Raw genomic sequence first — 23,515 nt, forward strand, 5'->3', positions numbered from 1 at the left:
CAATTATCTCTTGAGTAATGGCCCTCATCCTCACATGTTTATTTGTTTTATATTTATTTATTTTATATTTTTTTGTAAATGTTCACCCATTTAATCTAAATTTTGTTACATAGCCATAGTTGTAAGCCTTTATTTATTATCTTTTATATATTATCTTCCATGATTTAATCTACTTCATAATAGTTACAATATAGTCTTGTATGTTCTTGACTGTGGCTCCTTGATGCTTGACCATGGCATTCTTTGGTGTTTTTAGTTTGGGGTTTCTTTCAAGATGTGACTGGTTGGTTGTTTCAATTTTCACTTTGCCTTCTGGTTTGGATAAATCTGGATAATTTTCTTTTAAGATTTTATTAAATATATTGACCAACTTTTTTGTGTCATCATGCTTTTTATGCTGAATGATACTGAAATGATCTCTCCTCAAATAGTTGTTTGTGATAGTAGATACCTTACATTTTCTTCTATTTTTTAAATCTTTTAAGTCTCTCCTGATATTTTTTGTTTTTTTATTAGTTCATTTATTCCATCTGTTTTTTTTTAGTGAGTCATTATTTTCCTTTTAAGTTTTTCCTCTGCAAATCTAATTTTATTTATAATTTCATCTTTTATTACTTTATTTCTTCCAGTTACTCTTGTAGTCCTCATAGACAAGATTTTAATTTTTTCCCCTGAGACTCTGCTTATTATTGTGGATTACTTTCTTCTTTGAGTCTACTTCTTGGATTTTTCTTAAGTCATAATATTTCTTCACTATGTCCAGTATTTTCCTCTGTTTATTCTTATTTTGCATAATCCTCCAGCACTCTTTCATGGATTAGAAGACTTTGGTCCTGTTCTTTCTATAGTTTGGATTCTACCTCTACTGCCTATCTGGATGGAGTGGTTGCTGTTTGTCTTCATTTCTTCATCAGTTGCTAGCTTCTGTCTCAGTTTTTGGTGGTCCACTATGACTTCTGCCCTTAGAAATAGTCTATCTTCTTGAACTTCTTAGGGTGAAGCCTAGATGGCAGAGTAGAGAAAGCACTCAGCTGAGCTTGCCCAACATTCCCCCCCAAACAACTTTAAAATAATGATTCAAAATGAATTCTGGAGTCGTAGAACCAACAAAGGTAAGAGTGAGACATTCTTCCAACCCAAGACAACTTAGGAGGTCAGAAGGAGAGATCAAAGTCATGGGGGTGGAGGCTGACCTGAGCCCACATGGATGAAACACCAGTGGTGAGAGGAGATGGTGGTGACAGAAGCAGCAGCAGCTTCGGGAGCTTTCAAATCTGGGATGGAAAAGGAAACCTGGAAACTGGTCAAAAAGAGACTACAGGGTCTCCTGTGCTAGCACTGGATGCAGAAACAGGCATTATTTGGAAACTCCATTGAATATACTCCCTTCTAAGTTATAGTTCAAGGTGGAGAGCAACATTTTTTGGTCAAGAAGGAGAGCTGGCCCTGAGGGGCAGTATCACTTTTGATCATAAGGGATTGGGCTATGAAGGGCAGGACTGATTGCAATCCCAAAGGATCAGGGCCCTTCCTGGGTAAGGACCAGAGTTCAGATCAGGTAAGTAGTGATCACACCTCTCTCCAGATCACACTTGGAAGCACTAAAAACTTCCAACTCCTCTAGAACTAACTCTGTAAATAGCAGTGCTAAAAAGCCTGAAGCTTGATAAAGTGCCCCTTACCTCCTCCTGCCACTCCTCATACACACTGTGAACAGAGAGCAATTTTAATGTAAAATTCAGAATTAAGAAATAGTGTGGAAAAATGAACAAAACAACTAACACCACAACAACAAAAAAACCTGACCATAAAAAATCAACTATGGTACAGGGAAGATTAAGACATTAACTCAGAAGAAGACAATGAAGTTAAAACAGCTACAAGCAAAGCATCAAACAAAAAAACAGTGAACTGAAAACAAACCCAACAAGAATTCCTGGAAGAGGTAAAATTTTTTTTCAAAATAAAATAAGAGTCGTAGAGGAAAAAAATAGGCAAAGAAATGAAAGCAAAGGAAGAAAATTAAGTAAAGGTAATTAACATTTTGGTTAAAAGAGGGGCAAAAGATACTTAAAAGACTTAAAAGAGGAATAAAAGATTTTAAAAGAGAGAATTGATCAAATAGAAAAAGGGATATAAAAATTAACTGCCCCCCCCAAAAAAAAACTCCTTAAAAAAGCAGAATTGGCCAGATGGGGGAAAAGGGTATAAGCTCAGTGAGAAAAATCATTCTTTAAAAATTGGAATTGGCAAGTGGGAGCTAATGACTCCATGAGACATCAAGAAACAATAAAAATTAGTCAAAAGAATGAAAAATAGAAGAAATATGAAATGTATAATGAGGAAATTATCTCACATGGAAAATAGATTCTGGAGAAACAATTTAAGAATTATTAGACTACATGAAAGCCATGATGAAAGAGAGCCTAGATATCATATTTCAGGAAATTATCAAGGAAAACTGCCTCAATATCCTTTAGTTGGAGGGTAAAATACAAATTAAAAGAATCCACCAATCACCACCTGAAGGAAATTCCCAAATGAAAACTCCTAGGAATATTATAGCAACTTCCAAAACTTGCAGGTAAAAGAGAAAATACTTCAAACAGTCAGAAAGAAACCATTTAAATACCATGGAGCCACAATGAGGATCATAAAAGTTTTAGTAGCTACCATGTTAAAGGAGTGGAGGGCTTGGGATATGATATTCTGGAAGACCAAATAGCTGGGATTCCAACCAAGAATAACCTACCCAGCAAAAATGAATATTATCCTTCCAGGGAAAAATGGTTATTTAATAAAATAGAGGACTTTCAAATATTTCTGATGAAAAGACTAGAACTGAATAAAAAAATGACTTTCGAACACAAAACTCAAGAGAAGCATAACAGGGGAAACATGAAAGAGAAATCATAAGGAACTCAAGGTCAAACTGTTTACCTTCTATATAGGAAGATGATACATGTTTCTTCTAATCACTTTATCATTGTTAGAACAGTTAGAAGGATTTTATATAGAAAGAGGGTACAGGAGTGAGTTGATTATGTTGGGATGATATAAAAAAAAGAAGGGTGCAAGAAATATAAGAAAGCAGGATGTCTTGGGAGACAGATGAAGAGAGAGAAAGAATGGGGAAAATTATCTCACACGAAAGAGGCACACAATGAAGAGCTTTTACAGTGGAGGGGAAAATGGTGGTGGGGGTGGGGTTGGGCAATGCTTGAACCTTGCTCACATCTGAATTGGTTCAAAGAGTGTATATAATATATACATATATAATATGTACACACATATATATACACACATATGCATATACATACATATATATGCATCTATATGTATATATGTGTGTATATGTATATATGTGTGTATATGTGTATATAAATGTATCCTGGAGTCAAGAAGACACATTCAAATCTGTATGACCCTGGGCAAGCCGCTTAACTTTGCTTGCCTTGCCTCAGTTTTGTCATCTGTAAAATGAGCTAGAGAAGGAAATGGCAAAGCATTCCAGTACCTTTGCCAAGAAAATCCCAAATAGGGTCACAAAATGTTGGACACAACTGAAACAAGTGAACAACAACAACAACAGCACACACACACATACATACTTACATACATACATGCATACATACATGCATACACACATGCATACATACATACATACATATATAATGTATATCCAATTGGTCATAGAAGTCTGTCTTACCTAACAGAGAAGTAGGAGGGGAAAGGGATATGAGAAAGGGGGTGGTGTGATAAAAGGGAGGGCAGATAAAAGAAGGCAGTTTTCAGAAGCAAAACAGACTCTAGAGGAAGGACAGGATAAGAAGAAAGAGAGAAGGATGAGCAGAAGAAAATAAATTGGAGAGAAATGATTTAATAATCATAATAATCATAACTGTGAATGTGAATGGGATAAAATTCCCCATAAAACAGAACTGGATAGCAGAATGAATTAGAAACCAAAATCCATCAATATGTTGTTTACAAGATTCATACATAAAAGAAAGACACAGAGAGAGCTAAAATAACAGACTAAAGCAGAATCTATTACACTTCAGCTGAAGTAAAAAAGACAGGAGTAGAAATTCTGATCTCAGATCAATAGCAAAAGTAGATCTAATTAAAATGGATAAGAAATTATGTTTTACTAAAAGGAACCATAGACAATGGAGAGATATCAATGATAAACACACAACATATCTAATGGCATAGCATCCAGATGCTTGTAAGAAAAGTTAAATGAATTATAGGAGGAAATACAATAAAACTATAGTAGTGGAGGGATCTTAACTTTTCCTTTTCCCAGCTGGATACACCTAACCATAAAATAAAAAAGAAAGGAGTCAAGGAGATGAATCTTAGAAAAATTAGATATGATAGATCTCTGGAGAAAAATGACTGGGAATAGAAAGGAGTGTACCTTTTTCTCAGCTGTACATAGAAACTTGATCATGAATAAGGCATAAAAACCTTACAACAAAATGCAGAAAAACAGAAATATTTAATGTATCCTTTTCAGATCATAATGAAATAAAATAAAGGGCCATGGAGCCTTTTATAAAAATAATAAGTAGTATCTATTGAAAACCAAGAGCAAATATTATAATTAATGGGGATAAACTAGAAGCCTTCCCAATAAGATCTGAGGTGAAGCAATAATATGCATTATTACCACTATTATTCAATATTGTACTAAAATGCTAACTATAGCATTAGGACAAGAAAAAGAAATTGAAGGAATAAAAAAGTCAACAAGGAAACAAAATCATGACTTTGTAGATAATATGATGGTATATTTAGAGAACCCTAGAAAAACAACTAAAAATTAGTTGAAACAATGAACAACTTCAGCAAAGTTGAAGCATATAAAATAAACCCACAAAAATCATCAATATTTCTATACAGTACCAACAAGACCCAGCAAGAATAGATAGAAAGAGAAATTACATTTAAAATAACTGCAGACAATATAAATACTTAAGAATCTACATATCAAAACAAACCCAGATTATACGAATACAGTTACAAAACACTTTTGTGCAAATAAAGGCAAGTCTAAACAATTGGAGAAATATTAATTGCTCATGGGTAGGCTGAACCAATATAATAAAAATGACAATTCTACCTAAGTTTATTTACTTACTCAGTGTCATACCAATCAAACTAACAAAAATTATTTTATAGAGAAGGAAGGAGGGAGAGAATTTGGAGCTCAAAATTAAAAAAAAAAGTTTTATAAATGATTTACAATTGGGAAATATTTAGTAAACATAATTTAAAAAATCTATCTTCTTTATCCTCATGATTCTCAATGGGAGAGAGTTCTGTCTTCTGATGTAGCTTTGATAGGGCTGTTGAATATTATGCTATTCTCAGGATCCCATTATAGTCTCTCTGACAGCGAGTTGGGCTTATCTCCTTCTATGGCTTCTGGTACTTCTAGGACTGCAGAGTTGGACCCTGTCTTTAAGGATGAGTGACTATTTTTGTGACTAGTTCTGTTACTAAAATTTTGACAGGTCAGGATCTGAATCCGACTTTAGGTCACTGATTACAAGAGCTTGCACTGGTTTTCAATCTCCTTATTCAGAATGTTCTCTAAATGTTCACTCTTTCATTAATTTTATAATTCATTCATTGACTTAATTTATTTTGTCATCCTCTATATTGATGTCACTCTGTGTTTGTAGCTTTCCTTATATCTGCTCTTTATTTTATTGAAGAATCCCACTGAAACTAAGACAGAATATGTCTAACAATGTCAATATGCAGTCATTGAAAAAGTAAATATTAAGCCAACTAATATACAAGAAGTATAATACATGGTTCCTATTCTCAAGGAACTTACTTTCTAGTTGGTGAGATTAGCCTACCAAATTAAGAATATTTTTTGGTGTAGAGGAAATTATATGGAGCTGGAAGGAGAAGAATTTGAAGCAGAGCACAAAGAATGGGTAGGATTTAAAAAGGCAGAATGGAGGAAGATTACAATCTAGAAAGGAACAATAGCATTTTCTCTTTTTTTCCCTTCCAAATTCTTTAAAGGAAAAAAGTGATATGTTTAGCAATGAATTTCAACTTGACTATTGTTCCAATTTGAATGATTGAGTATAATATATTGTTATAGTTTAGTTTTCTTCCTAAACTTGTCCCCCCCCAATTTTCTTTATATCATATTCACATTTTGAAAAAGTTTTGCACCATTTATTTCCTTATTTTGTCATTGATTATAGCACCACAATAATGAATATAATTTTGGGTTTGGAATTAAGATGGCAGGGATTCAAAACTCAACTTTGCTGCTTAGTACTTGCATGTTCTTGGGCAATTTACTTGTCAAGATTCAGTTTCTACATCCATAAAATGAGGTGGTGGGATTAGAAGACCTTTAGTTCCCTCTGTGCTCTGGTTTAACTGGAAATTCCTTTTCAGGACTTACTCAGGACCTCTTCTACCATGCCTCAGGTGTCCTTTCATCCTGGAAGCTTAGAATTCACCCCTTAGACATACCGTTTGTCTCTACTGATTCTCCTTCTGACTGGACAGCAACTCCCAGAACCTTCATTTAAGGAAAACGTTCAGCCATCCATGTCTCATTCCTCTTCAGGCTACACTTAGGACTTTCTCTACCATGGCCCTGGTAATACTTCCAACCCCCTCCCCTCCTGATTCCTTTTCCCTTCCCTTTTTAGCTTCCTTTCATGTATTGTCTTTCCCCATTAGAATTTAAGCTCTTTGAGGGGAGGGACTGACTTTCTGCCTGTATTTGTATTTTTAGCACTTAGCACAGTGACCTGTAGTTAAGTGCTTAATAAATGCTTGTTGACTTACTAACTATACTGTGCTTCAGGCACGTGTAGGACTACATGGCCTCTAATATACCTTCCATCTCTGGCATTCTAAGATTCTGTTGTACATGTAGCACTACATTAATTACTATGAAGGTTAAGAATGAAGTAGAAGATACAGTTTAAATTTTAGATTTGGAGTCAAGTCACATACATACGAAATAAAGAACAAAAACAAGTACCTAGTTATGTAATGCCTATAAATGTTAAATGAACATGAAGTCAATCAGTAAATTTCCAATTAAAACAGAAAAGAATTAAAATAAAGAAATCTTGAAGAACAGTTCTTTACCTGGGGGCCACATACCTGTTGAGAGTACATGAGTAGATGTCAGGACGGTCCATGAACTTCGATTGGGGAATAATTACATATTTGTTTTTAGTAACTTCTAGCAGAAATTTAACATTTCTTTTAACTATTTAAAAACATTATTCTGGGAGGGAGTCCAGAGGCTTCACCAGTCTGCCAAAGGGACCCATGACAGAACACAAGTTACGATATGACCAAAGTACTGAATTTACCACTTACCCAACATGTTATCCCAGAACTTAACATCAGGCACCAATGCAGGATAGAGTCTGTGGAAACTTGTTTGGAATCTGCTTGCTGACTCACATCAGCTTAAGCATCTCTGCTGAGAGTACTGAGCTGTTTGGGCCCATCTGCCATCTTGTTTCCATCTAAGCTGGCCTATGAATGGTTCTCCGAACTCAACATTCCATTTCCCCTCTCTGCCTTTGAACGCATTATCTCCTTTGCCTGGAATTAATTTTCTCTTAATCTTTGCTTCTGGGAATTTTTAGCTTCCTTCAAGGCTCAGCTTAGATATCTCCTACTAGAAGGTTTTTCTGAACCTCCATCTGTTAGTGTGCTCACCCCTTCTGAAATTATATCATATTTACTTTTATGTGTCCATATTAATTTCCGTCAAGTAAAAGGGAGTTTCTTAAAGTTTCTTAAAAGGAAGGTACATTTATTTTTATTTGTTCCCTTTTATCTTTGTATCCATAGTGTGTGGTATCTTGCAATACACTTTTTTGGTGTTTAATGAATGTTTTTTGTTACTGCCTCACTGTCATCCTCAACTCTTAGTTAGATCAGATGCAAGAATAGCCCAGGACTTTTTCTTCTTTCTGCACCAATTATAATTTGCTGGAGGCTCATGGAAAAGTCATATTTCAGATGCTCTTTACCTATATTTCGTTTCAAATAAATCATTCTCCAATGAATGAGAAAGTGACCCAGAGCCATACTGAAATTCAAAATATGTCATCTGCCACCAAGTACAGAAAGTGACCCAGAGCCATACTGAAATTCAAAATATGTCATCTGCCACCAAGATCATTCAATGGACTTCAGCTATGAAGAGTTAAAGGAAATAGTGGTGTTAGAATTAAGTAGTAGGGATGAAATTGGGTAGTAGGAAAGAAAAGCTATTTCAGGGTGTAGTGACTAGAGTGCTGGACCTGGAAGACCTGGCTTCTAATCTCACTTCAAATACATACTAGCTAAGTGACCTTGGACAAATCATTGGGGCCCTTCCAGTTCTAAATCTTTGATCCAAGGAAAGGAACATTTTTCTTTTTTAAATTATATGGCAATAAGTAGAGTAAAAGGAGTTCAGTAGATATCATGGTTCTAAGTAGCCTTATTTACTCTGGCTGAATCTTTAAGAACACCTAATTTATGACAAACCATCTCTCTCTCTCTCTCTCTCTCTCTCGTAGTGATTTATTTCCCCTTTCTCCATAGGATTAGTCATGGTGCCATTTAAATAGCCAGTTCTTTTTTCTATATTGAAATGTGTATCTCCTTCTAACCTACCCTAAATGCTACTGCCAGATTTGTCATCATAAAGCATAATTTACATTATGTTGCAGCTCTGCTCAAATTTTTAAATGGTTCTTTTCCTATTGAATTAAGATGAAACCCTCTCAGTTTACTACTCAAAGCCCTACCAATCCTGCCCAAACCTTCCTTCTTGCATTATTTATACCAGGTATGGTAGTATAGTAGAAAAAGTTCTGGCTTTAGCATCAGAACCTGCCTTGATGTGACCCTGAACAAGTCACATAATGTTCTTGAGCAACACATGTAAAATGAGAAACTTGGACTAGATGGTCTGAGACATCCCTTCCTCATCAAGATCTGTGATCCTCTTATCTTAAATCACTTCCTTTCCCTGGGCTTCCATTTTCTAAACTGTAAAATGATCAGGTTGGGCATGGAAGAGTCTTTCAGATCTAGATCTTTATCCTAAGATTCCCTACCTGTATTCTATGCTCCAACTAACCTGCAATCATCCTTTTCCCCTGAAGATAGTCTTGAATTTTCCCATATCCATGTTTTTGCTCACAATATTCCCTTCATTTGGAATCCCTACTTATTGGAAATCTGACATGTCCATTTTATATGCTGCCTCCTTGGGATGGTCAGACTCCTTTTGTCTACAGTCCAGAATCTTTTAGTGCCTTCCAAATTTCACCGAGTCCAGATGGAAACACATCATGTTTTCCCCTGAACCAGTCCCTCCTCCTAATGCCCTATTTCTTTTAATAGTATTACTGTCCTCCCAATTACCCAGGTTAGGAATTTTGGAGTCATCCTTTCTTCTCTTTCTCTTTCTATGTTTAATCAGTCACTAAATTTTGTCAATTCTCATCACTTCACTGCACTCATATGGCAAGCTTCCTGGGTCAGCATCCCTTTCAGTTGACTCATATTTTCCTAGTTTAGAACCTCATCACTTGTTTCTTAAACTAGATAGGATTTTTGCTTCCAGTCTCTCATTTCTCCACACAGCTATCAAAATAGTTTTCCCAAGCCATACATCTTACTATATCATTGCCCTGCTCTACAGTCTTCAGGGGCTCTCTATTGCCTCCAGAATAAAACCCAGACTACTCAGAATGGAATTTAAGGCATTTACAATCTAGTCCAACCATATCTTTCAAGCCTAATTTTATATTGCTATTCTTCATGCTTTCTACATTGAATGCAAACAAGCTCTTCTTTTAGCTTGGCATCCCATTGCTGACCTGTGTGAATTTGGATGAAGTCTTCTCCTATGTCTGGAATGTACTTCCTCTTTATTTCTACCCATTATGATATGTATCTTCCTTGAAAGGTTCAAGTAGAATTTCATCTAGTTCATATAATCTTCTCTTATTCACATCTCTCTCCCCAGATATTATTTTCTCCTCAAAGTTCCTTAGTTATTGCTATTTCATATTGTATGTCCAAAGTAGAATTTAACGTCCTTGAATGAATTATTTCCTTCTCATTTTTGCATCTCTAGGAGAAACACAGTAACTTGCACATAACAGGTGATTAATGAATGTTTGTTGACTTATCCATTTTACTTAGGCTCTACCACTAAATATCCTGTTCACATTGGGAAAGTCACCTTACTTCTCTGGATCTCAATTCCTTCATATGTAGTTGAGGATGATAAACTAGGTGATAAGTAAGTTCTATAAAAGCTTTGACCTTCCAACTACTAGGTGGACTTGTGTAGACAGCAAGTCAAGTCATCAAGCATTTATTAAGCATCTACTATGTGCCAGTACTGTACTAAGCACTGGGAATGCAAGTATAGCTCCCCCCTGCCAAAAAAGACAATTCCCACTCTCATTTCTTCATTTGCAAAATGAGAATAATTACACTAACACTGCTTGCCATTAGGTAGCTGTCAGGGTATCAGAAAGGTTGAGGCATCATATAAATGTAAGCAGCTGACATTATTATTGCAAGCTCCCTAAGGTAAGGATTGTGTCTTGCTTACCTTGCCTCTCTTATGATGCCTAAAGGAATGTTAACAGGAGTTCTCTAGTTCTATTAGTTCTGAAATCCCTAAATTAGATTCCTAACTCACCAGATTCCTACACAGAACTGGACCTGTTAGTGAAAGAGGCATTGAAATGAGGTGCAGTGAAGTTAGATTTGGAGTCAGAGGACCTGAGTTTAAATTTCACCTCTGCCACTAACTGCCTGTATAACCTTGGAAATGTCCTTTCACCTCCTTGGTCTCAGTTTCTTCCTGTGTCAAATCAGTATGGTGTACTAGCAGACCTCTAAGGTCTCTTCTATCTCTTGGCCTATGATTCTATGACATTATCCATAACTTGTTAATTTAGCTAATACCTCAATAAATGGAACACAAACAGATCTCCTTGGAAACAGCCAATAAGGAAAGAACTTACAAAATCATAATACCTGAATTTGAATCTAGGCTGTGCTATTTATTATTCTTATGCCCTGGGTAGCCCTTGGCAAATTACTTTCCCATTCTAAGCTTTAGTTACTTCATCTGTAAAATAAGGATTTTGAACTAGACAAATCTAAGGTCTTTGAGAATTAATAATGTTATGTTCTATGACTGAAATAAACACAGCATTTTGGAGAAATATTAGTCCCATTTACATTAAAAATTGAGAAAATTGAGACGGGCATGGATTTTGTACTTTTCCCAAGTCCACATGGGAGCATGGTAGAAGCTTCTTAGGGTCAGGTTGTAATTAACTGTCTGGAGAGAGCTTCTCTACCTATCTCCCTTGCTTCACCTCAGCTAGACAGAAGAAAAGGGGACTGAGGGAAAATGTAAGAGAAAAGGGTATGCACCTCCCTCCCAAAAATGAGACAGAAAGGAAACCTGGCTTGCTAGTCCTTGGAAAGCTGTAACACAAGAGATAACACATATCTATATTTTAATTTGACTTCTTTATTTCCAGCCTCATAAAGATCACACAGACAGACAGACAGACACACAAAGACACACACCCACACACACTCCAATGTTCACGTTCTCTTCCTTGCCAACACTTCTGGAAGTTTATATAGTGTGGTGCAAAGGAAAGAGCCCATGATTTGGAGTCTAAGAAAGTAGGTTCAAATCCTGCCTCTGCTATGTATAGGACCATAGGAAATGACTTCGCCTTTAGAGTCCCAGTTTTCTCATCCATAAAATGAGGGCTTTGGACTAGAATTACATCTGAAGTTCTTTTCAACCCTAAATTCAAAGTTCTGTGTTTTTCCTCTGGCTTTGAAGGTCTACTACTCTATGGCATGTTGCCCTCCAGCTCCTCCCTGACTTTAGTGGATGAGTCAGAACTTCCTGCTCACATTCCATCCAAGTATGTCATTATTAGCATTCTGGGTGTACTCTACCCTGTCAAAGGCCAAGGCCAACAAAGACCAGAAAAATTATTCTTTGTCCTGATGGAAAACCTATTCTCTGCTTTACTCCTATGACCCTAATGTCTCTTTTTTGGGACTTTTGTTTAAATTTATTTGTATTGTTGGGTAGCTTACAAATCAGTCAGGAGGGAATCAGATGTCAGTTAGCCATACTAAATACATAGAATGCAGCATATAAATATGGCTCCTTGCAATAATAGAAATCCAACAAATATTTTGGAGTATTTTTTAGTTAAATTGATTTAATTTATCAAAAATTATCACACATAACTTTTTTTGGAACACATCTAGTATGCCAAGAAAAGAATGTCTGTGTTAAACATATAATGCTAGAATTTTGCTTTGGAGGATACTTCGCAGTCAACAATTAGCAGGCTAGTTGGAGCTGTGTACTCCCTGTTATGTCCAGTGCAATAGTCTTATTAACTCCACTCTAGTTAGGCCTTTGGCATCAACTTAGTAAATAGTGTTTTGCTTAAGAAAAAAACTCCTCAGTAGGAAGCATTCATTTGACAAATAAACAAATTATTTTGGTTGTAGCTCAGATTTAAAAGATTTGTCATAAAGAATCCATGAAACTTGAAGATGTTGAGGGTAACTCCAGTCAGACGTCAGCTCTCTGTTTTCTTTTGATTCTCCACCCATTAATCTTCAAGGTCTGTTATTAGTGCTAGGATTCTCTTAATAGGAATCAGTTTGTACAGAGTGTTCCTGCAAATGTTTTCAATACTTTATCCTGTAACACCCATAGTAAAAGATCTTACTAGCTAAAAAATAAAAGTATCATCCCTAACGTGCACCATTACAAGCAAACAAACTGCATAAAAAACCATGAATTAAAACTGCAGTCACTTAAATATGTCTTGGCGTTGACCCAGCTTAAGCTCCTAGCCAGGGTAATTGTCTGTTCGTAGTAACCAATAACATAGCAATTTTTTAGTTGTTGTCATTAACTATATTCAAATAGTTGTCCGGTGTTAAAAAGAAACAATGGCCAATTGTTTCTTTCAAACCAACAATGTAGTTTAGAAATCCACAAACCTTGGGGAGAAACATAATAGAGAACATTTAGGAGAAATTAATGAGAAAGAGAAATAGGTGATATAATGGAGAGTAGCATATTTTCCTCAGGTGTTGTCAGTAAAAATTACAGAATTTCAGAGATAGAATTGAATCCAGCAATTCAAATGCACAAGTATTAAGTACTTTCAATTATGATGAAAGCAACAATAAGTCATTATGAGGGGTCTATAGTTTTCACCAGACTCACCAAATGGTTCATGACGCGCACTCGCGTGCACACACACACTCACAAAAGATTAAGAACCTTTGCATTAAGACAATAAGTTACAGATGAGTTTCTTCTAGTATATTATCGATAGAAATGTTTCGTGGGGAAAGGGGAGTACTTCGTTAGAGTTCGAAAATTTGGGGGAGGGAGGCTTTCTCTTTTTTATTTGTATGCTCAGTACTTAGCACAATATCTTGCATTTGATTTGTTGCTTGATTGTAGACATAAGCACACCACTTTCAATGACATGTCCAGGAACAGCAGGAAGTCGAGAAGTGATAGGACAATATAGTGGAAAGAACATTGGATTTGGAGTCAGAGGATGTGGGTTTAGATTTTGGCTCTGACCATTGTAACCTTTGTTACCTTTAAAACATCGGGAAAATAACCTTCTGGGCTTCGGTTTCCTCATCCGTAAAATCAGAAGGTTGAACTAGAAGATGATCTCTAAGATTCGTTTTAATTCTGAATCTTGTGAAAGATTAGGTCTGTGAATTAAGATTGAGGGGTGGCAAGTCACATGAAATTAAATCATGCTCAACCCTGGTTATGGGTATGAGAGGGTGGCATGTAATGGGGAGGGGTGGAAGAAGAATGAACTGCCTGCCCTGACAGAAGGATAGGTTGGTCAATGTAATAAATCCTTGTAACAGAGTTAATTGCCTTCAGAAGGTGATTAAAAAAAAACAGACAAGGTGGAACCATCAAGTAAGGAAAGAGAAGGATTAGGAAGGGTCTTAGTACTTGTTGTAGTTGGGATTCTATAGGAAATTGTCATCATATAGAAGTGGGAATAAAGACTGGAGAGGGGTGAAGAGACGGAGCATATGAACCATCTTCTACTTGTGCATCCCAAAATATATGAGAAACTTAAATCCAACCAATTCCTTCCCCTTTTCTTCACTATAGTTTCTTTCCCCCTCCCTTTCTTTTCTTTCATTAAGATCAAAACCACTCTTAGGTCTACTGCCTTTTTTAAGTCTTTCTGAGAGTTCTGGGGTCATTAGGTCTCTGAGGAGGAGTGACACATATCATCTCTCACTACTAGAATATACACAGTTTATCCTTATATAGCCTTCCCCAGTTGCTTACTGACTTGCATTTCTTTTTTTCAATGTTTCTCTTGACTCTGGTGTTTGTATTTCAGAGTTTCTATTAAGTCTTTCTTTCAGGTAAACTTGTAAGCTCTGTATTTCATTCAAACTCTTTTTTTTTTCTCCTGAAGGATTGCTTGCACTTTGGGATGTCATTTTTTTACTATAAGCTTATACCTTTCGCCTTTTGGAATGCCGTATTATCAATTCTTCACTTACATATGGTGACAACTGCCAAATCTTGTGTGATCTTGACTCTGGTTCTTTGGTACTTGAATGATTTCTTTCTGGATGCTTGCAAAGGTCTAATTTCTTAGACCTGAAAACTCAGTGCTTTGGTTATGACATTCCTAGGAGATTTCATTTTGGGCTTCAGGAAGTGACTAGCAGATACTTCATATTTTCACTTTTCTCCCTAGTTCTAACAGATCTGAGCAGTTTTCCTTTATGATTTCTCAGTGTAGGATATTCCAGGATCTTTTTTTTTTTAAACTTGAACCATGACTTTCAGGAAATACAATAGTTTTTAAGGGGTCTCCTGGATCTATTTTCCATGTTAGTTATTCTTGATGTGAGATTTTCATATTTTCTTCTCTTGTTTTTAGTCTTTTGACTTTAACATTTCTTGTCTCATGGAGTCATTAACTTTTGTTCAGTCATTTTAATTTTAATGGAGTCTATATTTAGATAAGGTTTTTTATCTTTTATACTAATCTATTAATTCTCCTTCCAGGTCTTTCTTAAGTATTATCCTTTCATTTATATAATTTTAACTCTTTTTAAAAGCTCTTGCTTAATTTCTTCATTTTTTTCAGAAATTCTAGTTCACCTTGTGATTACATTCTATTTTTCTTTGAGGATTTCCTGTAAACATTTTGGAATTATTCTCTTTTTCTAGCTTTGTATCTTAGATTCTTTTCATTACATCATTAATTTCTCTTTATCACCAATTCCTTCCTTCCTTCCTTCTTTCTTTCTTTCCTTCTTTCTCCTTCTTTCTTTCTTTCTTTCCTTCCTCCCTTCCTCCCTCCATTCCTTTCCTCTCTTCCTTTTCTTCCTCTCTCCTTTCCTTCCTTCCTTTCTTCTTTCATTCTTCCCTCATTAACTTGAATTGAAGTGATTAAATTATGTCTAACTTCAGTTCCCTATTTATGAACCCAATTCCACATATCACTCAAGGATATTTAGTAATCTTTCACTGGTCTCCTGAGTTTGCCAAATAAAAATAAAATTTTATTTGGGTTTCCTCAATAATTAATGAGAATTGAACAGATTTATGTAATGTCTTGGGAATCAATACTCTTGAGGGGAATCCATGTACCCCATATGATTATAACATTGCCAGAGACTAACAAGAACAAGTAGGGAGAACTTATTTTATTGCATAATTTTCTGGTCCACATGTGAACTTGAGGAAGCATTCCAGTTTTCTGAAATAAACAACCCCATACCAGTTATTTGGTTCATTTATTTGACATCTGTCTTCACCAACTACCATGTTGCTCCTAATACAACCCCTAGTTGCCATCCCTAAAATCATTCTCTTCTTGAGGAGTTTCAGCATTACTCCTGTTGCTTTAGAAGACTTACATTTATTTAATGGCATTCTTTGATGTCTTCATTTTTCACAGATACATGATGATGGTTGTCCCCCCAAAACCCTAAACCCCAAAAAACCATAAACAGCAAGTGCTGTTGGTATTTGATTTTTTATATCATTTTGTTCTCAAGTCTTCTCTAGGGAGTTCAGAATACTTCAAAAATAGTTATCATTCCTTCTATTTTACTGACAAATAAAATGAATTCTGAGAAATAAGTAGCTTTTCTGAGATCAGTCTTCAGGGAGCCTGGAAGAGTTTTAAAGATGATTCTTAGCCTTCCCTTCTGAATTCTATACAACACAAAATAATTTATTTTTTTTCGGTGTTAAACTTTTCACCCTTTTTGTGGTAGTCTGACTCAATATGCTTGGAAATTAGAACAAGTCCAATCCAGATGTCTTCTCTATGCATGCACATGATAAGGAATGAGGGAAGTATGGATCATACTAAGCAACACAGGGATAACTTTACTTATAAACACATTGACTGCGCCTTAAAATACCACTGCTAGTCAATGTGATTTGAAATCCTCAGTCAGAAATTCAAAGTGTTGTTATTTTGACCTTTAAAGAAATCCATACAAATGTTACTGGCACAGGGAAACTGTAAAAAGTTAGATTATTTGGGCCAAGGAGTCTCTGTGTGTGGACACACAGACATTCCTTATTCTTTACTCCAAATCAACAGCTTCTGTTCTGTTCCACTTTATCTCTGTCTTTTCCACTATTGCCTATACTTGGAAAGTTTCTTTTCCCTCCTGGCCATATAAATATGTCTCCCCCTTTTATATACCTGACTGAAATCCACTAGATCTCTTGAACTGATAGGCACTTGTTCTGCTATAGATTTAGATCACAGGTATAGTCCAATATGTGTGTCTTTATGCCGTATCTATGACTTCATTGGTATAGAGAACTCCAGAAGATAAAAGCTCTCTACCAATGCACCTACTCTCAATTTATAGTCTTAGTGAGTTGTTTGGGATACTGAGGGCTAATATATTTGCCCAGGGTCACAGAACTGGCATATACCAGCGATGAGATTTGAACCCATGTTTTCCTGGGTGATCTAGATCTGGTTAGGTAAGCTGAAACTGAGGCTAGGCTAAAGCAAATTAACAGAAATTTTGGGAAGTGAGAGGCAGATCAATCAATATAACTTAGTTATCTTAACCTATGTCCTCACAATATTGATTTCACTGCCCCTGGCTGTGGCATCCAACAATTTCTCACTCCTGCTCAACCTTTTATGACACTTAATTATCTTAAATAAAGTCTTTCAGAGAGACTGCTGAAGCCTTTTTCTCTCTTCCAGAGGCTGCAGAGAGGGATCATTTTGAGTGAAGAACATAGAGTTTACATGTTCTTATGCTTCCAGTTTGGAATCCAATTAAATTTATTTCACATTTATTAAATAACTACTATGTACCAGGTTCCAGGGAAGGAAACAGGAATAGTATGTCTCATATCCACTCCTTTCATCCCATCCAAATTTCTTACAGCTTTAATTCAGGCCCTACTAACCAGTGACTTGTAATATTATAACACTCTTTTAACAGGTCTTTCTGAATCCCTTCTTCCTTTCTTCCAGTGGATGAATGAATGAAAAAACGATTAGGTACTTACTAGGTGTCAAAGTACTGTGTGTTAAGCACTGGGGACACAAATATAAGATCTAAGCAGCCTGCCCTCAAGGATCTTACTTTCTGCTGGGGGAAAGAAAAATGGCAATCAGGGAGGAAGTGACAGGGATGCTGAGTGGAACTATATAAGAATGTATTGATCTGATCTTTCCAGGAGCAACGGTAGTATTATTTTGATTAGAGTTCTAGACTGGGAAAATAAAGTGGGGCTATGTACATGGTGGGAGGCATAAATGGCAAAAAGATGGTTAGGGTAGAATGTGAAGCACAGCTGGGGATGGTTGGATGTGATGGTCCATCTTACACTTCACAATCTGGTCAGTGTGGGATCCAGAGAGCAACTCCTGTCTAGAATTAAAAACATTAGGTTCCTCAGGAGGATGTTGTAGCAGAGCATATGGTAAACTCTGGTGGTCTGGAGGGTACAATGACAGGCAGCATGACTGGCAGAAAGATGGCAGGGATGAAGCCTAAAGCATCACTATAGTGACCTAAAAAGAGTTGGGCAATTCACCTTTTTATATGCCTAATGAACTTATGTATAGACATGGTCATGTCACAACTGTTCCAAAGGCTTTTGTGATTCTCTATTGTCTCTTTTAAAATGTGGCACCACATTTCCTTCCAAGTATGATCTTTTTGTTCCTCTGCATACATTCTAAGCACCAGTAAACTAGCCTAGTCTCTGCCTTCAAACATGCTCTCTCTTTTCTGCCTTTGTTCATGTTGTTCCCTTTTTCTGCAATGTCTTCCTTACTCTGTTCCCTAGTTTAATTCCCATCGGGTCATCTCCAGTTGTCCTGATCTATATCTTGCCACTTAACCCAGATGGCCCCAGAGGAGAAAATAAGGCTGGTAACCTTGCACAGTCTTCTGTCACTTAGATACAGTTTACCTGAAAGTCATGGCATCATCTTTCTGATGTCATGGTCCTCTTCAAGAACAAAGGACAAACAACATCCTATGAATAATCTTAGATGTCCCACTGGGGACCCAACTGGCTAGTTCCAGTTGGGCAATGCATTTCCTTCCCTTCCCTTCCCTTGCTCCCTCCTTTCCCTTCCCTTCCCTTCCCTTGCCTTCCCTTCCTTTCTCTCTTCTTCTCTTCCCTTCAATTCTATGTCTTTCTCTCCCCCTCCCCCCTGCCTCCTCTCTCCCCCCACATTTGACAATGTATTATTAATTTTTTAATATATTATATAGTTATATTATATACATATATGTTATATATGTATTTGCATGTATTCATACATGTGTGTATCTTCTCTCTCCAGGTAAAGTATATATCAAAAACAAAAGAGTCTCTGCCCTCAAAGTGGTTATAGTTTATACATAGATGAGTCAATTCATAATACATACAAAGCGTCTTGAAGAGGATTAGAATGCTAATTGCAGAATTGATCAGTAAAGTCCATGTGTAGGGACTGTACTTTGAAGGAAACTGGTGATTGTAAGCAGCAGAGGTGAAGAGAAAGTGAATCCCACACACAGTATGTAATTGTAAAAACATAGAGCTGGGAGACTGCAAGAAGGCTAGTTTGGTGAGTGCATGAATTTCATGAAAAGATACAACAGACAGTAAATCTAAAAAAGAAGACTAAAGCCATATCGTGGGGTGGGGGAGTGCTTTAAATTCCAGTCTGGGAAATTTGTCAACAAGAAACCACTGAAAATATTTGAATAGGAGAGTGACATGATCAAATATATGTTTGAGGAATATCAGTTTGTCAGTGAGAATAGATTGGAGTGGTAAGAGAACGGAACTAGAAGGACCAATCAAGAGACTATTACAATGGTCCAGGCAAAGGGGATGCAGCAATGTGGCAGACGATTTGGTGTGGGGAGAGATTTGAGGCAGGGAACACAATCAGGAGAGAATTTTATTCCATATAATAAGGGTCTGAACTAGAGGCAGCCATGTGAGGTTGAACGGGAGAGATGTTGTGGAATTAGAAATGACAAGATTTGACAGCATTTGATATGTGTGGTGAAGGAGGGTGAAGCCTGGAGGGATAGCAATACCCTTGACAGAAACAGGGAAGTTTAGATAAGGGAAGGGTTTTGGGGTATAGGTAGTGAGTTCAGTTTTGGACATTGAATTTGAGACATCTCCCAGATGCATCCATCCAGCTCCAGTGTCTCTTTTGGAACTCTAGTTCTTCCTATTAGACATTTTCACCTGAGTGTCCCATAAGCATCTCAAACTCAACCTATCTCAAACAGAATTCATTATCTTAACCCCACCCTTTCCCAGGTCTTCTCCTCTTCCTAACTTACCTTTTCTATCAAAATTACCATTGATACAGCTAGATGGCACATTGGTCCAGTCTGTGGACTGGAATTAGGAATTTGATTTCAAATCCAGCATTAAACATTTAGTAAATATATGAGCCTGGAAAAGTTATTTATTTTCTATCTCTCTCTGTTTCCTCATCAGTAGAATGGGGATAATATCACTTACCTCCCAGCTTTGTGAGGAAATATCTGTATAGTACTTTACAAACTATAAAACTTTACATAAATGCTAGCTGTCGTTGTTGTTGTTACTTTCATGCTTCAATTTACCCAGATTATCAAACTCAGAGTCATTCCTGTTCCTTCTTTCTCCATCACCCCTCATCCCATCTCTTACTAAGTTTTAGTGATTTACTTCCATAATATGTCTCTTGTCTGTCCATTTCTTGCCAGTCACATGACCACCACCTAAGTGAGCTCATACTTTCATCACCTTTCACCTGTTTTTGTCTTTACATCTTTACATCTTTACTTGCCACAGTGCTTGGAACACAGTAGGTCTTAAAGAAACAGGAAAATAGAAGAGTCAAGCATGACTCCAAGGTTGTGAACCTGAGTAAACAGATAGATGATAGTGACCTCAATAGTCAAAAAGGAAGTTGGCAGGAGGGATAGGATATGGTTTGGAGTAAATATTCCTTCTTTTTTGGAAATGTTAAGTTTCAGGAACCCGTCAGACATCAAGGGGAAGAAGGCAGCAGGCAGTTCATCTTCAAAGTATAATGAAGAGGTTGGGTTGTTATCTACAATTAAAAATTTATTCCAGCACTATTCTATCTATTTGACCAGAAACCTTGAGAAAAACAACTGAACTGTGTCTTATAATAACATTTTGTTTTAGTTCTTCTACTGTTTGGGGAATTTGACACATCCCACAAACCTTTGTTTGTCTCATTGTGAACCTTATGGTTTATGAGTTTAAATCATATTTTTGAAATTTTCTTGAATTTAGTTGATGCATATGGCTGATTGAAACCTTTGGGTTCCAAAATCTAAGGATATGTGAAGTGTTCCCCAGTATACTTGTATTATTAAATTGTTATCTATGGGTTTTCCATTATTACTAATTTCATCCAGTCCCTCCATCTTCCATGCTTAATCTGAGTGGTGACACCATAAAGGGATTTAAAGTAAATTTTGCTTACATTGAATTTATGGTTATCAATCACCTAACCTTAAATTGATCCCAAATTACTTTATTTGTTTGAAAAAAATGAATTCTTTGTTTCCACACACAACTATTTCAGTCTAATCTCAGGTTTTTTGAATCATTAGTCTCCCATCTCCTTTCCACGACTATTCATTCTAATGAAAAATTTTCAGACTTTCAATTTGATTTTATGTTCATAGTATTTCAGAATTAAAAAGTTATCTAAGACATCACCTAGGCAGTTAGGTCTTGCTGTGTGGATGGAGCACTGAACTTGAAGTGAGGAAGACCTGAATTCAAATCCCACCTCAGGTACATATTAGTTCAGTGGTCCTGGGCAAGTGACTTAATCCCTGCCTGCCCCAGTTTCCTCATTTATGGAATGGGAATAATTATAGTACTTACCTTCCACAGTTATTGTGAGGATAAAATGAGATAATATTTGTGAAGTGCATTGCAATCATCAAAACACTATCTTATTATTGTTGGTGGTGGTAGTAGTAGTAGTAGTAGCAGCAGCAGCAGCAGCAGCAGCAACAGCAGTAGTAGTAGTTGCAGTCTACTTGGTGTTGTAGTAGCACTATTTGGTGTAGAGGATAGAATGGCAGACTTAGAATAAGGAAGACCTAAGTTCAAGTTTGGCATCAGATACTTGATAGCTGGGTGATCCTGGCAAATCACTTAACTTCTGTTTGCCCTAATTTCCACTGTATAAAAGTGAGATAGCACCACCTGCCTCACAAGGTGTAAGGATCAAATGGGATAATAATTGTAATAGTCCTTAGTATAGTGCCTGGCACATAGTAAGCACTATATAAATGTTGTTATTATTATATAATCTACCACTTGAGCATGACAGATGAGGAAAACTAAGTCTGGAGTGATAAAGTGACTAGCCCTGAGCCATACATACTACTAGTTAATGGAAAAGTTGTCTAGAACCTTGGTCTCCTGAATTTCAATCCAGAATTCTCTCTTGTACAATATTCAGCACATCTAGTATGCCTTTGTCAAAAACACCCCATTGACGCATATATGATGGATTAGTACACAGAGCCTTAAGACTTGGAACCTGAGTTTGAATCCCATCTCAGATGCTTAGAAACTACATGATCCTGAATAAAACACTTCTCTCAGTGTCAGTTTCTTTATCTGTAAAATGGAGATAATTAATTATGGTACTTATCTCACAAGTTTGTTCTGTAGATCAAATGAGATAACATGTACAAAATTTAAAGCACTGTACAGATGTTTAGCAGCTGTATTAGCATCCTTCACTAAAGTAACCACCTTATTCTTCATACGCCTAAATCCCTGGTATCAAGGTAAGTTATGTGTTTATGGAGGCACATAAACTATACTAGGTTTTGTTAACGTGTCCTCTTCACCTATATGGTACATTAGTGGTTCCTTTTGTCAATTTACTTGATCATTCATTCCTTCATTTAGTTGTTTTTGTTCTTACCTTATTAATATCTTTTTAGGATCTAAAATTAGTCTGGAACTAGTCTAGAACTGGAAGAAACATCAGAAGCCATCTAGTCCCAGTCCCTCATTTTAAAGATGAAGAAACTGGGGGCAAGATATGTTAAATAATCTCCCCAATGTCATATAGTAAACATCAGAGGCAATATTTGAACACAGGTTTCTAGGCAACATTTGAACTCCAGATCTAGTGGTTGGTCCAATTGAGCTGTTACCTTTTGGATCATTTGTAGTTTTGAGAGTCATGATATTCCATGATTTTCAGCAAAAGGGAATCAATGTGACATTATTGTATTAGAATCAGAGAGGACCTTGGTTTCACTGAAAATACCACATGGTTTTACTGAAAGTACCACATATTTTCCCCCATGCAACCTAAACTTCTTGTTTGCACTTAACTCAGTTATAAGTATAGCTCATTACCCATGTGCAGCATTTAGTCAAGATAAAAACTCAGATGCACTCTGTCAAGGACTGCCCATATATCTGTCAAAAATACTGAACTCTGGAATTTGGTTATAATATTCCTGGGAGTTTTCATTTTGGGCCCTCTTTCAGGAGGTGATTGGTGAAGCCTTTCAATTTCTATTTTACCCTCTGGTTCTAGAATATCAGTTTTCCTAGATAATTTATTGAAAGATGATATCTAGGCTCTTTTTTTTTATCATGGCTTTCAGGTAGTCTAATAATTTTTTTTTCCTTTTTTCTTTTTTATTAATTTATTTTAAAATCAAATACTAAAACTTAAATACATAATAAGAAAAGAAAAAAAAGCCCATAAACTTAAATACAAAAGAAGAAAAGAAAAAAAAAACATTGCCATGTGCACAGCAGAATGTGAAAGGATTCAGAATATACAACAATAAATTTCCATTTCAAGAAAGCTTATATAATAAATACTATGCA

At 36.2% G+C, this 23,515-nt stretch overlaps 1 long non-coding RNA gene across 1 annotated transcript in view; it reads right to left on the minus strand.

Moving 5' to 3' along the window:
* Window positions 1–623: 623 nt before the first annotated feature.
* The window catches only part of LOC114037821, a 68,462-nt gene continuing 45,570 nt past the window's right edge, over window positions 624–23,515 (minus strand). The window contains exon 3 of the long non-coding RNA XR_003568515.1: window positions 624–1,002. This is a non-coding gene — a long non-coding RNA (uncharacterized LOC114037821). The remainder of the gene's footprint in view (window positions 1,003–23,515) is intronic.

The sequence above is a fragment of the Vombatus ursinus genome, unplaced genomic scaffold (assembly GCF_900497805.2).
Source record: "Vombatus ursinus unplaced genomic scaffold, bare-nosed wombat genome assembly UNPS02010639.1, whole genome shotgun sequence".
Lineage (NCBI taxonomy): Eukaryota > Metazoa > Chordata > Mammalia > Diprotodontia > Vombatidae > Vombatus > Vombatus ursinus.